The following is a 17904-nucleotide window of genomic DNA, read 5'->3' on the forward strand; positions in this document are numbered from 1 at the left end:
TCAAACAGGAGATGGCAAGAATAAACATCGACATCCTGGGCATCAGTGAACTAAAATGGACAGGAATGGGCGAATTCAGCTCAGATGATTATCATATCTACTATTGTGGGCAAGAATCCCGTAGAAGGAATGGAGTAGCCCTCATAGTCAACAAAAGAGTGGGAAAAGCTGTAATGGGATACAATCTCAAAAATGATAGAATGATGTCAATACGAATCCAAGGCAGACCATTCAACATCACAATAATCCAAGTTTATGCACCAACCAGCATTACTGAGGAGACTGAAATTGAACAATTCTATGAAGATTTACAACACCTTCTAGAACTGACACCAAAGAAAGATGTTCTTCTCATTCTAGGGGACTGGAATGCTAAAGTAGGGAGCCAAGAGATAAAAGGAACAACAGGGAAGTTTGGCCTTGGAGTTCAGAACGAAGCAGGACAAAGGCTAATAGAGTTTTGTCAAGAGAATAAGCTGGTCATCACAAACACTCTTTTCCAACAACACAAGAGGCGACTCTATACATGGAAATCACCAGATGGGCAATATCGAAATCAGATTGATTATATTCTCTGCAGCCAAAGATGGAGAAGCTCTATACAGTCAGCAAAAACAAGACCTGGAGCTGACTGCAGTTATGATCATCAGCTTCTAATAGCAAAATTCAAGCTTAGACTGAAGAGAGTAGGAAAAACCACCGGGCCACTCAGGTATAATCTAAACCAAATCCCTTATGAATACACAGTGGAAGTAAAGAACAGATTTAAGGAACTAGATTTGGTGGACAGAGTGCCTGAAGAACTTTGGATAGAGGCTCGTAACATTGTCCAGGAGGCAGCAACGAAAACCATCCCAAAGAAAAGGAAATGCAAGAAAGCAAAGTGGCTGTCCAACGAGGCCTTAGAAATAGCAGAGAGGAGAAGGGAAGCAAAATGCAAGGGAGATAGGGAAAGTTACAGAAAATTGAATGCAGACTTCCAAAGAATAGCAAGGAGAGACAAGAGGGCCTTCTTAAATGAACAATGCAAAGAAATAGAGGAAGATAACAGAAAAGGAAAGACCAGAGATCTGTTCAGGAAAATTGGAGATATTAGAGGAACATTTTGCGCAAAGATGAACATGATAAAGGACAAAAATGGGAGGGACCTAACAGAAGCAGAAGACGTCAAGAAGAGGTGGCAATAATACACAGGGGAATTATATCAGAAAGATTTGGATATCCCGTACAACCCTGACAATGTAGTTGCTGACCTTGAGCCAGACATCCTGGAGAGCGAAGTCAAGTGGGCCTTAGAAAGCCTGGCTAACAACAAGGCCAGTGGAGGTGATGGCATTCCAGTTGAACTATTTAAAATCTTGAAAGATGATGCTGTTAAGGTGCTACATTCAATATGCCAGCAAGTTTGGAAAACTCAACAGTGGCCAGAGGATTGGAAAAGATCAGTCTACATCCCAATCCCAAAGAAAGGCAGTGCCAAAGAATGCTCCAACTACCGTACAATTGCACTCATTTCACACGCTAGCAAGGTTATGCTCAAAATCCTGCAAGGTAGGCTTCAGCAGTATGTGGACCGAGAACTCCCAGAAGTACAAGCTGGATTCCGAAGAGGCAGAGGAACTCGAGACCAAATTGCTAACTTGCGCTGGATTATGGAGAAAGCCAGAGAGTTCCAGAAAAATATCTACTTCTGCTTCATTGACTATGCGAAAGCCTTTGACTGTGTGGACCACAGCAAACTATGGCAAGTTCTTAAAGAAATGGGAGTGCCTGACCACCTTATCCATCTCCTGAGAAACCTATATGTGGGACAGGAAGCAACAGTTAGAACTGGTCATGGAACAACTGAGTGGTTCAAAATTGGGAAAGGAGTACGGCAAGGCTGTATATTGTCCCCCAGCTTATTTAACTTATATGCAGAATACATCATGCGGAAGGCTGGACTGGAAGAAACCGAAGCCGGAATTAAGATTGCCGGAAGAAATATCAACAACCTCCGATATGCAGATGATACCACTCTGATGGCAGAAAGTGAGGAGGAATTAAAGAACCTTGTAATGAGAGTGAAAGAGGAAAGTGCAAAAAATGGTCTGAAACTCAACATCAAAAAAACTAAGATCATGGCCACTGGTCCCATCACCTCCTGGGAAATAGAAGGGGAAGATATGGAGGCAGTGTCAAATTTTATCTTCCTGGGCTCCATGATCACTGCAGATGGAGACAGCAGCCCTGAAATTAAAAGACGCCTTCTTCTTGGGAGGAGAGCGATGACAAATCTTGACAGCATCTTGAAAACCAGAGACATCACCTTGCCAACAAAAGTCCGAATAGTCAAAGCTATGGTTTTTCCTGTCGTGATGTATGGAAGTGAGAGCTGGACCATAAAGAAAGCAGACCGCCGAAGAATTGATGCCTTTGAATTGTGGTGCTGGAGGAGGCTCTTGAGAATCCCCTGGACTGCAAAGAGAACAAACCTATCAGTTCTAAAGGAAATCAACCCTGAGTGCTCACTGGAAGGACAGATCCTGAAGCTGAGGCTCCAGTACTTTGGCCATCTCATGAGAAGAAAAGAGTCATTGGAAAAAACCTTGATGTTAGGAAGGTGTGATGGCAAGAGGAGAAGGGGACGACCGAGGATGAGATGGCTGGACAGTGTCTGCAAAGCAACCAACATGAACCTGACACAACTCCGGGAGGCAGTAGAAGACAGGAGGGCCTGGCGTGCTCTGGTCCATGGGGTCACGAAGAGTCGGACACGACTAAACGACTAAACACACACAGGACCTGTAGACATTAAGGCATAAGTTCCCTGCAATGAGAATCCTGTGGTCTAATATTATTCCACGATTGGTATGGAGGGCTGAATGTGACCCCAGGTGTATTGACCATTCAAGTTGTGGTGTAAATCGTGAGGTCGGTCGGGCCGTGAGGGCTGGTCTGGGATCCATGATTCAGCACCCGGGCATAGGAGTGCACTGGCAGGGGTTATACAGAGAGGACAGTGTTCATTTGTCAGAACTGGGTCTGGGCCTTCTTCTTAGGGACCTGCAAGGGGGGCTTTTGTGCCAAAATTTTCGGCTCTGGTGGTGGGCTTGGAGCATATAAATAGCCCCCAGCCGTGGCAGGTAGTGCGAAGACAGAGATGGGTTGAGTTCACAGTTAGCACGTGATGAGACTATGATGCCATCTCTCTGTCAGATTGAGCCAATCAGGCATCTGAGGAGAGGTGGTTCCATATAGGGGAACTTGCCTAACAGCAGCCCATTTAGGGTCACGACACTCGGTGGGCTGAGAAGGTGGGTTACCCTTAGCACTGAGCACCTTAAGGCGTGCTATTCAACAAACAGCACAATTCAGAAATAGGAGCTTGCCCTGCTCTACTTGAATCGTCCAGAGGTATAGGTTATTCCGGCCTCTAATAGGAGATTGCACTACGGTTAGGACCCCTTGTAATTGGGGAATTAGTTTAAATAATTAATAAAGCTGTGGCCCAAGTTTAACCCAAACAACCTGTGTGTCACCTCGTTATTTTGGGTTGGGGGGGACAAGTGCATTTTGGTGAACATCAGTGCTGGGAAGCATCAGTAGGACAGCATTCATGTCTATTGCAAAGAGATGAAATCTTTCACGATTCCTTTATATACCTATATTTTTAATGGTTGTTTCTGGCAACAGCATCTTTCTTGTTGGAAGAGTATAATCAAACCGTAATAGTTTACCCTCAGGGTTTATAATTATGTTGACAATAATCGTGAAATTGAATAAAAGGAAATCAGCATCAAGTTATGCACTTAGTCTGTGCTTTATAGGATTCTAGACAGTGACGTGATAATTTATCTCTATAAACTGGAAAATAAAACAACTATAGCAAAATCTTACACATCACCACCCTGATATAAGTTCCATTGAGTTCAGTGAGACCTATTCCCAGGTAAGCAGGCAGAAATTTGAAGTCTTGAACAAAAGAAAAGAGCTGACAAAATGTGATAAACACTTGTGGGTCTCTGTACTGATTCAACTTCCTTTGTATCAATGCAGGGCTTTTTGGTGGTTCTGTTACTGGAGTAGAGTGAGCCATACATTAGCGGAAAAAATCGAACACATGTTTGGAGGAAAAAAGAAGACTGTAAATTAGGCTGCAGTCTCTATCAGTTTTGCATATATTTATCCACAAGTCAGTTCCATTTCATTTTACTATCAAATTACTTTTTTTAAAAAAAAATGCATGAAAAGTGGAGGTTTAAAAAATAATTTATATCAGTCTCACCCCCTAAAATTCAGCTTTGTACACTTTGGCTGAAACCCTGTTCACACAACTGTGCCCACAAAAGGCTGAAGACCTTCACCTAGAGGGGATGGTTTTCAGTAGTTAAAGACTTTCTCCTCCTGTCCTGTGGCTCCCACAATTTCCATGCAATGAAAGGGATTACATGGGAGTGGAGGGAGCTACAGGACAGAAGTGGGAAGTCTCTGATTCTGAAAATTGCCCCCTGCTGATGAAATAATCAGTCTTCCACAGCAGTAGTTGGATGAACAGGATTTCAGCCATTATATCCTAGATAAATGTTTCTGTATATATAGTTCTGCAGAGACGTGTACAGTAAAATAGGATAAGTATGAAATCTAAAGAGTAACTATGCTTCGATCCATGTGTGGCCTAGAAAATGTGAATTGAGTAATTTCTTAATTAATACAACCTTTAAAAAACCCTTCAAGCATCCATAGTAGTGTTAAGGGTAGAGGTCTATAAATGGGGATAGGTGAAATTAAGCATGTGTCATAATAATTAGGTGGTATTTAAATGTACTTACAATTTAGAGGTATAGTAGTTGCTTCTTAAACTGTCTAACAGATGTGAGGGTGACCGATGTGTATACCATTCTATTAACTCCTGACTATTAGAATTGACTTGTGTAACCTTCCCTGGGATTCACTTCAATTCATGTCTCTCTTTTGCTATTGCTTGAAGGGAGGTGTGTGCTGAACCAATTTTCTTTTGTTGAAATAATATGATAAAAAAAAAATGAGGGTTATCCATGCCCAAGGCACCGCTGCAATCAATGAAGTTTTCATCAAGTAAAGTCTGCAATATCAGTATCTTTGAGGGATGTCTGGAAGATTTACTTTGTGAACATGAGAAATTTCTGGTGATGTTTTATTCCTGGACATGTCTTCTATACTGTCTTTGGCACTTTGATAGCATAGGAAGGTTTAAACTATGTGATCCCATAAGATGTAAAAGGTAAAGGTAAAGGTTCCCCTTGACAATTTTTGTCCAGTCGTGTTCGACTCTAGGGGGCAGTGCTCATACCCGTTTCCAAGCCATAGAGCCAGCATTTTTGTACGAAGACAATCTTCCGTGGTCACATGGCCGCTGTTACCTTCCCACCGAGGTGGTCCCTATTAATCTACTTGCATTTGCATGCTTTCAAACCGCTAGGTTGGTGGGAGCTGGGACAAGCGCTCACTCCGTCGCGTGGATTTGATCTTATGACTGCTTGGTCTTCTGACCCTGCAGCACAGGCTTCTGCAGTTTAGCCCGCAGCGCCACCACGTCCCATAAGATGAGGACAGTTCATAATCGACATGAAAATGTGACTGAATGGAATGGTGTATGGTGTGCCATTTTAATTATGAATTAATGCATTAAATGTTTTACTTTGAACTAAGAATGCACCGTCAACTGTCCTAGTGATATCAGTAAGGCTTTTGTAGTTAAACCAGTAACATAAGTCTGAAGTGGTAAAAGCAGTCAATGATTTTACTTATTGCCCCAGGAAAAGGCAAGTAAAGGATACGTCAGTTATGATAAAACACAATCAAAACAGATTCTTTTTTGGTTTATTTTTGTTTAGAAATTAACTGCTACTTTCACTCTATCCCAGAGTTTGTAAAGTACGGTTTTAGAAAAGGAATTGTTTCAAAGGCCCCCCCCCCAGTTAATTTGTTATTGTTGCTATTCTTTTGTTTGTTGTTCCTTACAACACTATGTTACTTTTTCGTCGCATTCAGGACACTTTGAGGGGATAGGAATGAGAGAAAATGAGGGAGGGAAAGCTCAACCAAAATGCTTCTAAACTGACCTCTAAGAGTACCTTTTAAAGGTAACTGGAAAAATCAAAACTGCACCTGAAACTCTGCAGCACGAAAAATCTGCAGCAAACGATGTATGATCAGCTGAGATGCAAAGAGGGATGTGACGGAGATGTGTTGTTTCTCAGGACACCAACTGAGGTGCTATGAGAAGAAAATACAATCTTCTCATGCTCTTCCTACTACTTCTTAATTTATACTCTGAAAACAGCTTTAGAAAAGAAGCACTCGCTGATCCAAAACAATGTTATCTTTGTCCATGGAGGGCTTAGCAGTAATTTCTAGTATACAGACAAAATAGTGATATTCTAAGTAAGAATTTTGATTGTGTGTAAAAGTTACTGAAAGGTTTCCATCAACTGTCTCTGCCCACATATAGATTAATGAAATGTCATTGGACGCAATCCTCTTAAAAGATGTTCGACCAGATCATGGGCGATGGAGCCCTGTTTGGGTGTTACTTACTTAGTTCTCTCCAGCTCACAAGGAAAGGAGTACCTGTCCCCTCCAGCGTTGTTTTCTGCATGTGATGAGTGATGCATCTGCAGAGGAGAGCACTCTGCTTGCATGTTTGTTCTCTCTGTACAAACAAGAGCACAGATTTTTTAGAATCCTTGCTTATGTGGAGAAACGTCCTCTGAACAGGAATGGAAACGTCCTCTTTGGATATGGAAAGAGAAGTGGTCTAACCAGGCCCCTGGTCATGCGTCAGAAAGAACTAGGCAAGGCCCTCGACCATGCAGTTCATTTTAGGACTGTTGACTCGTCAGCATCTGTGAACCTAACGCATACACGGGGTTGCCGTGAGCTTTTTTAAAAGGGAGGGAAGACCACGTGCACCATCTTGAGCTTCCTAGAGGAAACTGAACATGTGACTAGTAAATAAGTAAATAAATCATCTCGTTGACAAGAGTTGTTACTACATAGCACTCCTTTCCACTTAATTCTTCCTGGCACAGAGAGACTCCATAACTGTAGTGTCTACCATCTGGCATGAGAACTCCAAATCAAGTGGAGTCACTCTGTGGAAAGTGACAGAAGTGAAAATCCATGCAGAAAGTGCATGAACGGTGGCTGAAGTAAGTTGACACATTCTCTTCTGTGGTAGTGAGGTTGTCTTCAGTACAAAATGAGAGATGTCAGTGTTCTTTGAGGACATTTTCACATAATATAAAAAGCTGAGCAACTGAAGAGACATGTTTGACTTTTTCCTCTCCTTTTTAAGGGCTAAAAATGTATGGCCATATGGTATTGAATGTGTTGCTGAAAGAAATCGACATATTGTGCCATTGCTATTACGCCAAGAATACTGACATATTCTGGGGGAAAATCAGGAAGAAGAAAAAGAAAATTGAATTTGGCAGAAAAGGGTGAGGTGAAATCTTTCTGAAATAATATTTGCATTTTTGTGCTGAAAGGATGTTTCCGAGCACAGCTCTATGTTTCTTGAAGTTCAATGACAAAACATAGGTATTGCGTTCCTCAGGCAGGAGCTTCGGTTCTTGAGATATTTAGGTAGGATTGAAAAAAGATCTCCTTTGAAGTCTTGGGGAGTTGCTACCAGCCATTGTAGACAATAGCAAGCAAGATGGACCATAAGCTGAACTTTAGCCTCATAGTCTTAAGCATTTGCTCACCAGTGCTGGCAGTACATACAATGGTGGCAGAGTGACTGGCAAAAGCCACAGATTCTGAGGGCTCTTCTTTGTTTAGGAGGAGGTGACACCTGGAGGAGGTGGCTCCAGTACTTTGGCCATCTCATGAGAAGAGAAGACTCCTTGGAAAAGACCTTGATGTTAGGAAAGTGTGACGGCAAGAGGAGAAGGGGATGACAGAGGACGAGATGGTTGGACAGTGTCATCAAAGCAACCAACATGAATTTGACACAACTCCGGGAGGCAATGGAAGATAGGAGGGCCTGGCGTGCTCTGGTCCATGGGGTCATGGGGACACGACTAAAAGACGACACCTGGAGAAGATACTGTCACCTAGAAGAGATGGAACTGCTCCACTGAGCTCGACGCCTTGATACAACTCCAATCCTGCCTGCGTAATTGACCCACAGATGTCCCTCTTGCCCTGTAGGCTCCAGATTATGAAAACAAAAGATAACATCACTGCTTTCCCAGTGTAATTATAAGTTTTATGGTTGAAGGGACATGGCTTCATTAAATGATGGAAGAGGAATATCACATAACTCAAATGCTGCTGCCTCATGCTATATTGTGGGCATTGAGATGACCCTAGGGTAGAAGGGAACAGAGTGTCTTTTGTAAGTAGAGATGGGTATGAATTGCTTCGCACCAGGTTGGCTTGAGTTATTGTTGTTGCAGCACAGGTGCCACCCATTCCCTTCCCCCACCCCCTGGCTGGCTTCCCCGCTCACTAGCCAGCACACACTGTTCAGTTCCTCCTCATCATGTAACTGTTCAGTCCCAACATGGGCACCTGCTTCCCTCCTCCACATCCTCCCTCAGCCACCCAACCAGATGAGGAGGTGGGTCAGGGGTTCCTGGAGCACAGCCTTTGAATGATCAGCCCCCTAGGCTCAGGGTGATCTCTGTTGACCCCTCTCACAGAAGGTAAAACGGGAATTTAAGCTGCTAGTCCCTGGCTCCATAGCCAGGAGCTCCAGCACACTGACTGACTGACTGACTGACTGACTGACTGACTGACTGACTGACTGACTGACTGACAGGCAGGCAGGCAGGCAGGCAGGCAGGCAGGCAGGCAGGCAGGCAGGAAGGAAGGAAGGAAGGCAGGAAGGAAGGCAGGAAGGCAGGAAGGAAGGAAGGAAGGAAGGAAGGAAGGAAGGAAGGACTATTTAGTTGCAATGGGGAAACTGAAAAGTTAATGCTGAATAATGTAGCTATAATTGCAACTAACCTTGCTGGAGGGGGATTTTGGATCTACGTATAAAAGTACCATAATTAAATTAATTTAAAAAGCAAATTTCCAATTTATGGGTAGATATTTGCCCTTGTATAGTCCAGCAATTTGAGTGTCCTGTTTGCTAAAGTCCCCACTCCTGTGCAAAAGACACTGGCTTTATGTTTTAAATATTTCTAGAAGAAAAAGGGCAAGAAACATGGTTTTGTTTTAACCAAAACCCAAGATTCAGACTTCTGCCTCAGCTGTATTTTGCACATACCACCATCCGGTAATGTACAGATGCAGAATGTTTTTGGCCAAAGTGGCTATTTATATACGTAATTGAATAAGTTCATGAATGGGACGAGAAAGAAACTAATGGCTTGCCTAAAAGGCAAAAGGTTTTTCATTGGGTTGTTCTTCTTTTTCATGGGTATTTTACTGCAGGGTGCAAAATGTAAACTCCTCTTCAGGATGCCAGCTCTGTTCTCCTTCCCCACCTTTCCTGAGGAATTCACAGAGAAAATTTCACCTCAGCCTTTTTCCCTGACCGACTTAGAGGTTTTCAGGGATGTTTAATCAGTAAAAGAACAGAACTCTATTGACCATGGAAGTCAAGAACAGCATCTTAAAAGGGCTATAAAATGTGTCTCCTTCTGATTTCTAAATGCATTGTTCTTTTAGAGTGATGTTTACAGTATTTCTATTGCACAGAAACGAAAATAGCATAAGGATCAAAGTAGGGAAGTGAGTTTTCCAGATGACATTCTGTGGCATTATAAACTCTCTCTTGCAGTTAGAGCTTGTGAAAGCTGTCCCTGGGTTCCTCTCCCCACCCCCAACCCATTAGAAACTCCATTCTTATCTTAAATTTTCAGAATGCTGGGTACTGTATAAATCACATTCACTTCTCCAGTGGGGATGGGACCAATATGCAAGTGTAGTGGAAGGAGAAATGTGACCCAAGATAGCTAGATAGAGCCTTGATGTAGAACACAGATGCTCCCTGTCTCTTGCTAGTCCTTCACTTACTTACATTGTCAAGAAGGCAATCATTATGGCTGTGGAAGGAGGGGTTCTCAGCACTGCTGCATATGAACCCTGCCATGTGTTACAGTGGTGGCTGCTCTGTGAGCTGCCAGGCAGCATCTTCCAAACCCAGAATGTGACAAGGAAAGAGAGACAGAGGGGGGCCTGTGGAATCTGAGCTTCACAAATTTTACAAACTGCTCTATGACTATCGTTGCATTTCTCTCTCTCTTGAATATTTCCAGTGCACTTTGCTGTTTCATTTGTGTGTATGTTTAATGGGGGGAAATAACCCTGAAAACTATGATTTATAGTGTGAAACAGGCTCTGAACTTGTAGAAGAACAAAATTCTCTGTTTTTTTGTATTGACTAGAGACACGGACATGGACAACCTAAATGACTGACCAGAGATTTACAATTTTTCCCAAAAGAAACATGAATTGAGTTTTTGGTTCATTCAGGAATTTTAGACAGCCTGGTGGCTACTAGTTTTGAGCAGAGACAATTTGGGGAAATTACAGAGATGTTCCAGTCACACACATATGATGGAGCCACATATCTGTGAAAGCTGGACGCAGCCAACATGATATACACACCACATTCACACACATCCATCCACCTACGTACTGTTTGTGTTGGGAATATAAAGGTATTTCACCAGTGTGCTCCAGCATTATAATGAGATGCTGAGCTGGTTTTCCCCCACTTCTGTTCTGGTTTGCACAACTTGCCCATAATGCCTCTACTGTGGTTTTCCTTTCTGAAGCTAAGCATGTACATATGCGCATGCTCTCTCTCTCTCTCTTTCTCTCCAAGCACAAAAGAGCTGGCTGATCAATGATGAAGATGCAAACCATCCATTTAATGCATCAACTTTTAAAAAACTCCATGCCACAAGGCAGCAGTTGTCATTCTTTTAAGTTTTGTGCAGCTGCAAATTCTGTCTCATAAATGTGCAATTTCTCTCTGAGAGCAAGATTATAAAAGGCTTCCCCTCAAGCTATAAGAATAATTGTTTTTTTGGGGGGATTATGCCTCTTCATTCAGCATGTGATGACAAAGTAGGTTCCGATTTACACCCTTGGTTCACATACACCCAATTTTACTGGTAAGCATCACATTCTCTTACTGTCATATTCATCTGTCTGTCCAAACTCCCTTCCAATTCTCCTTCCATTTCTCCTTCTGTCAACACTTCCTTTCATCTGTCCTCAACCCCAAAGAAATTCAAGCTTTCATAACTGTAGGGACACAATAACCTATGGTTCCTGTCACTTCCCTATATCCTTGTCCTCTATATCAGGCAGATAGAAATTCACAAAACTCTTTGTATAAAGTTTAGATGTGATTTGGGATGGACCTGATAGAGAAGGGTGTGTGTGCACACATGCACATTTCAAAGGGTGGAGCTCTGTAACTGAACAGTTGCTATGTGGAAATCCTGACTTATTCTAGAAAAAAATGACCGTGCACAAAGAAGGCAAGAGCAGGTTGCTGTAGAAATGCACGAAAGAAGGTATATTTAAACACAACACAAGTAAAGAGGGGCATGAATTAAAAACAAATTGCAAAATTCTTCAAAAATTGCTAATTTGTTGATTCTTATTCATCTGAATTCATCCCCAATGAATATGAATCAATGAGTTTTTAGCAATTCTTTATTTGTTGATTCATTGGCCTATAAAATGCCCCTCCCCAGGAACACAAAGACACCAGAATTGCACAGAAGCGTCCCCTGAGTCTTCTCTACAATCCCTCCAAGTTTGGTGAAGATTGGGTTTTCCCCAAGCCAGTTGCTAAAGGGCACTTTCCTGGGGGGAACTGCTTTGTGGGTGTATAACTTGGACATTTGAAACTGAGTCACCACCAAACTTGGAGGCTTATTAGAAGAGAACCAGACAGAGCTTCTTTGCAGTTTTAGTGTCTCTTGGTCATTTTATAGGGTTTTAAAACCAAAATGAATTGACAAATCAAGTCATTGATTTGTCAGGAAAAAAATGTAAATTTGTTGTTTGTGATTCATCAACCCTGATGAATCATGAATCAAAATGTACCATCATTTTTCCAACTTGTGCCCATCTCTAAGCACAGGACTTTGTCAGGACACAGAGTTCAAGAGGCATATTTTGTCTCAATTCCTTGTGAATTTGAATACGAGACAAAGGGGAACCCAAAACTAGGCACAGAAAGAGATGATAGAAAGGATCCGTTGGGGCAGGTGAGGGGGCCTGAGCTGGCTGGACAGCTGGTGGGTTGACTTCTAAGGCTTGGTGTCTCCCACCACTTTCCTAACAAGTATGGCAAATTGAAACTTAAATTTTAAACCATTGGTTCTGATTCTGGCTTGGAGACCGGCTACAAAATCAGGCAAACAAGAGTTTGCCAATACTGGGCATAAAAATAAACCATCCAGGAGGGAGCTGGTACATGAGAAAAGCAGACAAACTTTAGGCATTGTTTGGATAGCCAAGTTATGGCCTGTTTCCTGTGAATTGAGAAAAGACTGTACATTTTGAGAGCTACTTTAGTCTGACAGGACAATTTTCAGAACCTTCCATAAAGCTTTTCTAAAAAGGTATTACTTGGACTTCTTTTCAAAATCTGACGCTCCTTTTCTTTTTAAAAACCTGCAGAGAGTTGAACTGCTTGTTCAGTTACAACCCATTCATTGTTTAGATTAATCTCCACTCTCAAAGACACTTGTTTCCTATAATTAATCTTGGCGCGTGTGTGTGTGACTGAGCAAATGGCTCTGTTTACCTTTTTGATGAAATATTCTCTCATATCTGGTTCAAAGTAGTAAATCAGCTGCAAGAAGGGTCTGTAGAGGTTCAACATAGGCTTGAAAGTGAAGAGGGCATGAAGGAGGCATGCTGCGTTGTGGCCATACTGTCCTCTACCACATCTAGGCTGAAAATGTAATTCTTATTTTTAATCTAAGGAAGTTAATGTGAGCTTGACTCTTAAATCTCTTCCATGGCTACTGTTTCTAGTCCCTCAGCTTTTTCAGTTTCTGTTACCTTGACCAAAGAAAACAAGATAACAAATGTCATCCTACAAAATACAATGTTACACAAAATGTCATTTTTTCCAGTAAAAAAAGGTCCTAAAAGGTGTGTGTTGGGGTGGTGGTGGTGGTGGAATGCTCAAAAATTTTCAATTTCACCTGAAAAAATTAAGTAAGGTTTGCATCAATAATTTTTAATTGGGTTCTGTGTTGGCTTAAGTTGAAGCCCAATTCACTGTGATTTGAATAGATTTAAATTTTGCTCCAGGATACAGCGAAGTAAACTTACAAATCATTTCAGTCCACTAAGATTTTTTTAAACCAAACTGAAATATACCCAATATTCAAATCCCACAATCTAGCTGTCTGAAATCTTGACAGATTTACTCATTTCTTTAAAGTCTATCACATTTCCAAAATTCATATACACCAATGATAAAATAGAAAAGTTACAGCTTTTTCCCCCTGTGCAAATCAGTAGGAAACTGATAGTCTGTATTTACAAATGGACTCAGATCTGATATAAAAATCAATTTTGTTGGGACACAAATCATTCTTGACCAAATCAAGACACATTCCAAAACAGATCACCACTATTTCCATCTTACGTATGGACTCCGTAGGCTATGTAGCCAAGGGAAAACATCTAATTTCTATTTTCAGGCTACTTTTGCATATATCACACTACTAGTCATTTCCATCCAGTTTATTTATACATTTACAAACAAGACAAATATTCATGTTTATTTCCGAAGGCAGTTTTCCCTAAAAAATGTACTTTGGATATTGCTTTCCTTAATATATGCATTTTTGTGGATACCATCTGAGCGAAGAAAAGTGTCACAGGATTCAGAAAAACAGGCCATTTTAGGGACAATGCTTTCACTCTACATATTAATCATATCAGGATCTAGCCCTTACTGCCCTGGCAGCTGCAGGATTGGGGCCATCCTGGCCCAGGAATAGCTTGGTGTTTTCAGGCTCAGGCCCTGGCCTGTGTAGCAGCTGCTGGGCCACTCACGAGGCTCACCTGGAAATTGGGAAGGAAGGTCCCCCCTCCCAGAACTTGCCTCAGCAACAAAGGTCTTTGGCTGTGTTTACTGACTTGCTGTTCCTCAGTCCATACATCTCTGCATCTTGACTCCAGTGTTTCTGCACCTGCTTCTGTTCCTGCCTTGGGCCGTGCACTTGCCTTCAGTATCTTGGTGTCTTGCTCTGGATCCATTCTCCCAGCCCGTTGCTCCTGCCTCCGCTTGGTCATGACCAACTGAACAGTGAGTGCCTTTGGACTTGATACTCTGCATGGGGGACTGGGTCCTGGTGCCCTTGCCCCTGGTGAGAGGCTGCCTGGGATATCTTGGATTGGGAAAAATCAGGAAAATGTTATCTGGGCTGGTTTACTTGAAAATGCTGTCAAAATGACACCATCTGTGTACTTGGCTTAGAGACTGACTACACAAGCATTTAGCCCACTGTTTGATCCACAACAGGTGTGGGCTGGTTCAGTCATAAAGACAGCACTCAGATGACATCTTTGTTGGAGCAAAGCAGCCCATTCCCTGAGTGGTCCTATTTGTATCTTTCTGAGCCCCTGTCAGGTACTTCTACTCTTTTGGGGCGGATAGGATTGCTCTGGTTTAGATCATGTGTGGTTGCTAGAACCAATCCAAAGCAAGCCTTACAGTTTGAATTTGCCAATAGTGTGATGTGGTTTATTAAGCTAGCCACTTCAGCATTTTGGCAAATTAATCACTTCCTCCGCTCTGTAGCAGAGGAGCAGAAGAAGTGAATTTTTAAAAGATGGTAGCAGACCATCACTGATGTGATGCATCAATTAAAACTCTTTTAATTGCCTTGCCTTAATGGGATGGTTAAGAAACCACCCACAGTCAATCCACTGTGGTGCCCTTTAAGAGGAGGCAAAGATGGGCTGCAATTTCCATATAAATGGGAGGGCTTGATTAGATCATGCTTATCAAGCTCAACCATTCAAAAGCAGCCCACACTATCTAGCTCGCTTCCTTCCACTACTGTATCTTCACCCTAAGTGAGAAAGTGTACCTCAGATCACTTGTACTCTTGAGATCATACAGTGAGGACTGATTTAAATATACTGTTTTCTGGTTGCTGCCAAGAATTGCAGCTGAGTGATTGGGCTGCAACATGGCAGTGAGAACTTTTATTTGTTCTTTCCACAAAGAATCACATCTGATCAGGTAGGCATAACAATCTGGCAGCAAGTGTGCAATAAAAATGATAAAAACAAATCTATAGATCTGTGTGAGGTCCAAGGAAGAAGAGACATGTATGTAAACTGGTTTGACATCTTTTGTAGCCACATAGGGATGCATAGTCCTCAACAAAGAGTTTCTTAATAAACTCGAAGCTTAATAAAACTGATGGTATAAGCGAGACTGCACCAAGATCCTTCCTGAGACTAAAAGGCATATACCCCACCACAGATTAAATCCAGGTCTATACTATCGAAAGCCAGAGAAAATATTTTGGTACCTGAAAAAATCCAGCACCACTCCCCAGGCCTGTCAGCAAAAATGTCCTAACACCAACTTAAATAACTAAGAAATTGCTGTCTCATGACACCCAAAATTTGCTGCCTGAGATTGTCACCTCATTTTGCTTAATGGCAGGACTGGCACTTCATCAAACAGAGCTCATCTCTCTGATCTATATCTAAGCTTTTGCTGGACAACAACACCAGCTATTAAGACTAAAACTGATTAAAACGTTGCTGTTCTTCCAAATCACTATATATGTTTTGCTGAATTAGCTTTCACTATATAGCTATGCTAGGGGGGTTGTATTAATCTGGTCTGCCAAAAAGAAAAAGAAAAGCCAGTTTTTGAACTTTCAAAACTTAGTTCTGTTGGAAAATTTCATACTTTCTCAAAAGTTCCTCCAACTTCAAAAAATGATGCCTTCCTTGCCAAAGATACTATAGTTAGGCACTGAATTTTGCTCGCAGTTCTTCTGGTCACTACATTTGGGGCATTAGGCTGGTATTGACTGGTACTGCTATCTTTCCAACACAAGGCGTGTTTACTTCTATATACGTGCCACTGTGTTTAGTGGGGCAGAGTCCTTGAGACACACTGCTAGTTATTGTAACTATAGCTCTTTAAACACATCATTGTGTGCAAGAGGAAGTATGATTGGCCAGTGGGGATGGTTTTCCATTAATATTTGGGTTATACATTAAAGACATATGTATCCCACTGCCTAAGCATTTAGTTAGGCATCTGGCTGTGGTGCCAGAGATTGACTCCCCTCCGAGCCTCCTGGGAGAAAAGCCAGCCTATGTGGCTTTGAGCAAGCTGCACCAGCCCAGAGTGCCTCCAGAAGAAGGGAATGGGAAACCATTTCTAACAATTTTATACCTAGGAAACACTGGAAGGCATTGCCATGAATCAGAATTAATGTGGCAGCGTATAATATCATCTCCATTATTTAAATGTCACTGTTTCGTTGAAAACAGCTAAATAGGTATGTATAAAGCTAGCCTGCTAGATGGGCTTGAGTTGGGATAAATGGTGATGAAGTTTCTTTCTTGGCTTCTCTAACTTTGAGTCCATGGATGGAATTGTATTAGGACCTAGCAGTCCATATTAGTTCGCTTACATGAAGGGCTCTTGAAAGGGGCCCCAAAATGTAGACAGTATAGAGGCATTTTGTTTGAGGGGAAAGAACGTATCATCCACTACCATCTCCCCCCTTGGTCTAGTCCTCACTAGTTTCCACTTCCAGGTGTGCCCCACCTGTCATCCGGCTTGTTTCATCACCCATTGATTTTTGTGTAAACCAGAATTACAAGTGTTGCTAAACTGGAATGGGTGTTTGGGGGCAATTGGACTGGCTACCTTTTTCATCTCACCATTCCACTGTGAGAACAAGGTCTCAACTGAATCACAAGCCCTATCAGCTGGAAACTCTCCCAGAGCATTCAGGAATTTTTGGGGTTCCGTAAACGTCTGAGGGTAGACCATTCTAATAAGTCCCCCACGTCTGAGGGTCTGCTGCCATCAAATCAAACTTTACGAGGAAATGATCTAATCGTGATAATAGCGTTACACCACACCCTAAAGATCATCCTTTATTCTCCTAGTGGCAAAAAAAAAATTAAAATCAAACTCCAGAGAATCATCTGCCACAGGTGTTAGGCCCACAATGGATTGAGACAGTTTCATGGCAGCCATGAAATCCCAAGCAGAACCTGTCAGGAGAGCCTTGGTGTGGATGTTGAAGTCCCCCAGAAGAACAGTTCTGGGCTTATCCAGCACCACCCTCAAAATTACCTTGGCTAGCTCAGACAACGAGGCTGCTGGGCAGTGGGGTGAGTGGCGCACCAGCAGCGCTCCAGTTCTGTCTCTTTGGCCCAGCACAAGGTACAAGACCTCCAAATTGGGGCCAGGCGTGAGAAATCTTATGGGTGACGGCAACTCCTTCCCTTTCCCCAGCCCTCCTGTCTCGGCTGATGCCTGATCAAATATCCGGGGGGGGGGGCAGAGCTGAGACAGGGCCACCCCACCCAGCTCATCTACCCAAATCTCAATAATACTCGCCAGATCAGCTTCTTCATCCACAATCAAATCATGGACGGTGCCTGTTTTATTATGGACTGACCTGGTATCTAGCAGCTGTACCAGCAGACTGGAGAGTGGGCTGACAAGGACAACCTGGAACTTGAGGGATGGGGAAGGGAAGGACTGAAACATGGGGTAGATTTCAAAAATCTAACCTGCCTCCCCCTCACCTGGCATGTGGGTCCCCCAGCACCATATCTTCCTCTGCCTGGTGTAACATAAATAGGAGCATCTACTTCCCTCCCTTTTTCTGAGATTCACCCAGATACATGCACCATATAGGTACAGGATCAGTGCAAGTGTAA

The 17904-nt window shown here is 42.5% G+C and overlaps 2 long non-coding RNA genes across 4 annotated transcripts in view; both read left to right on the forward strand.

Moving 5' to 3' along the window:
* The window catches only part of LOC140702314 (uncharacterized), a 147371-nt gene that overhangs the window by 20356 nt on the left and 109111 nt on the right, over positions 1-17904 (forward strand). The window lies entirely within an intron of this gene.
* Positions 3543-8736, forward strand: LOC144589287 (uncharacterized). The gene is made up of 2 exons (XR_013545328.1): positions 3543-4174; positions 7319-8736. It is a non-coding gene; the product is annotated as an uncharacterized LOC144589287 (long non-coding RNA).

The sequence above is a fragment of the Pogona vitticeps genome, chromosome 1 (genome assembly GCF_051106095.1).
Source record: "Pogona vitticeps strain Pit_001003342236 chromosome 1, PviZW2.1, whole genome shotgun sequence".
Classification (NCBI taxonomy): Eukaryota; Metazoa; Chordata; class Lepidosauria; order Squamata; family Agamidae; genus Pogona; species Pogona vitticeps.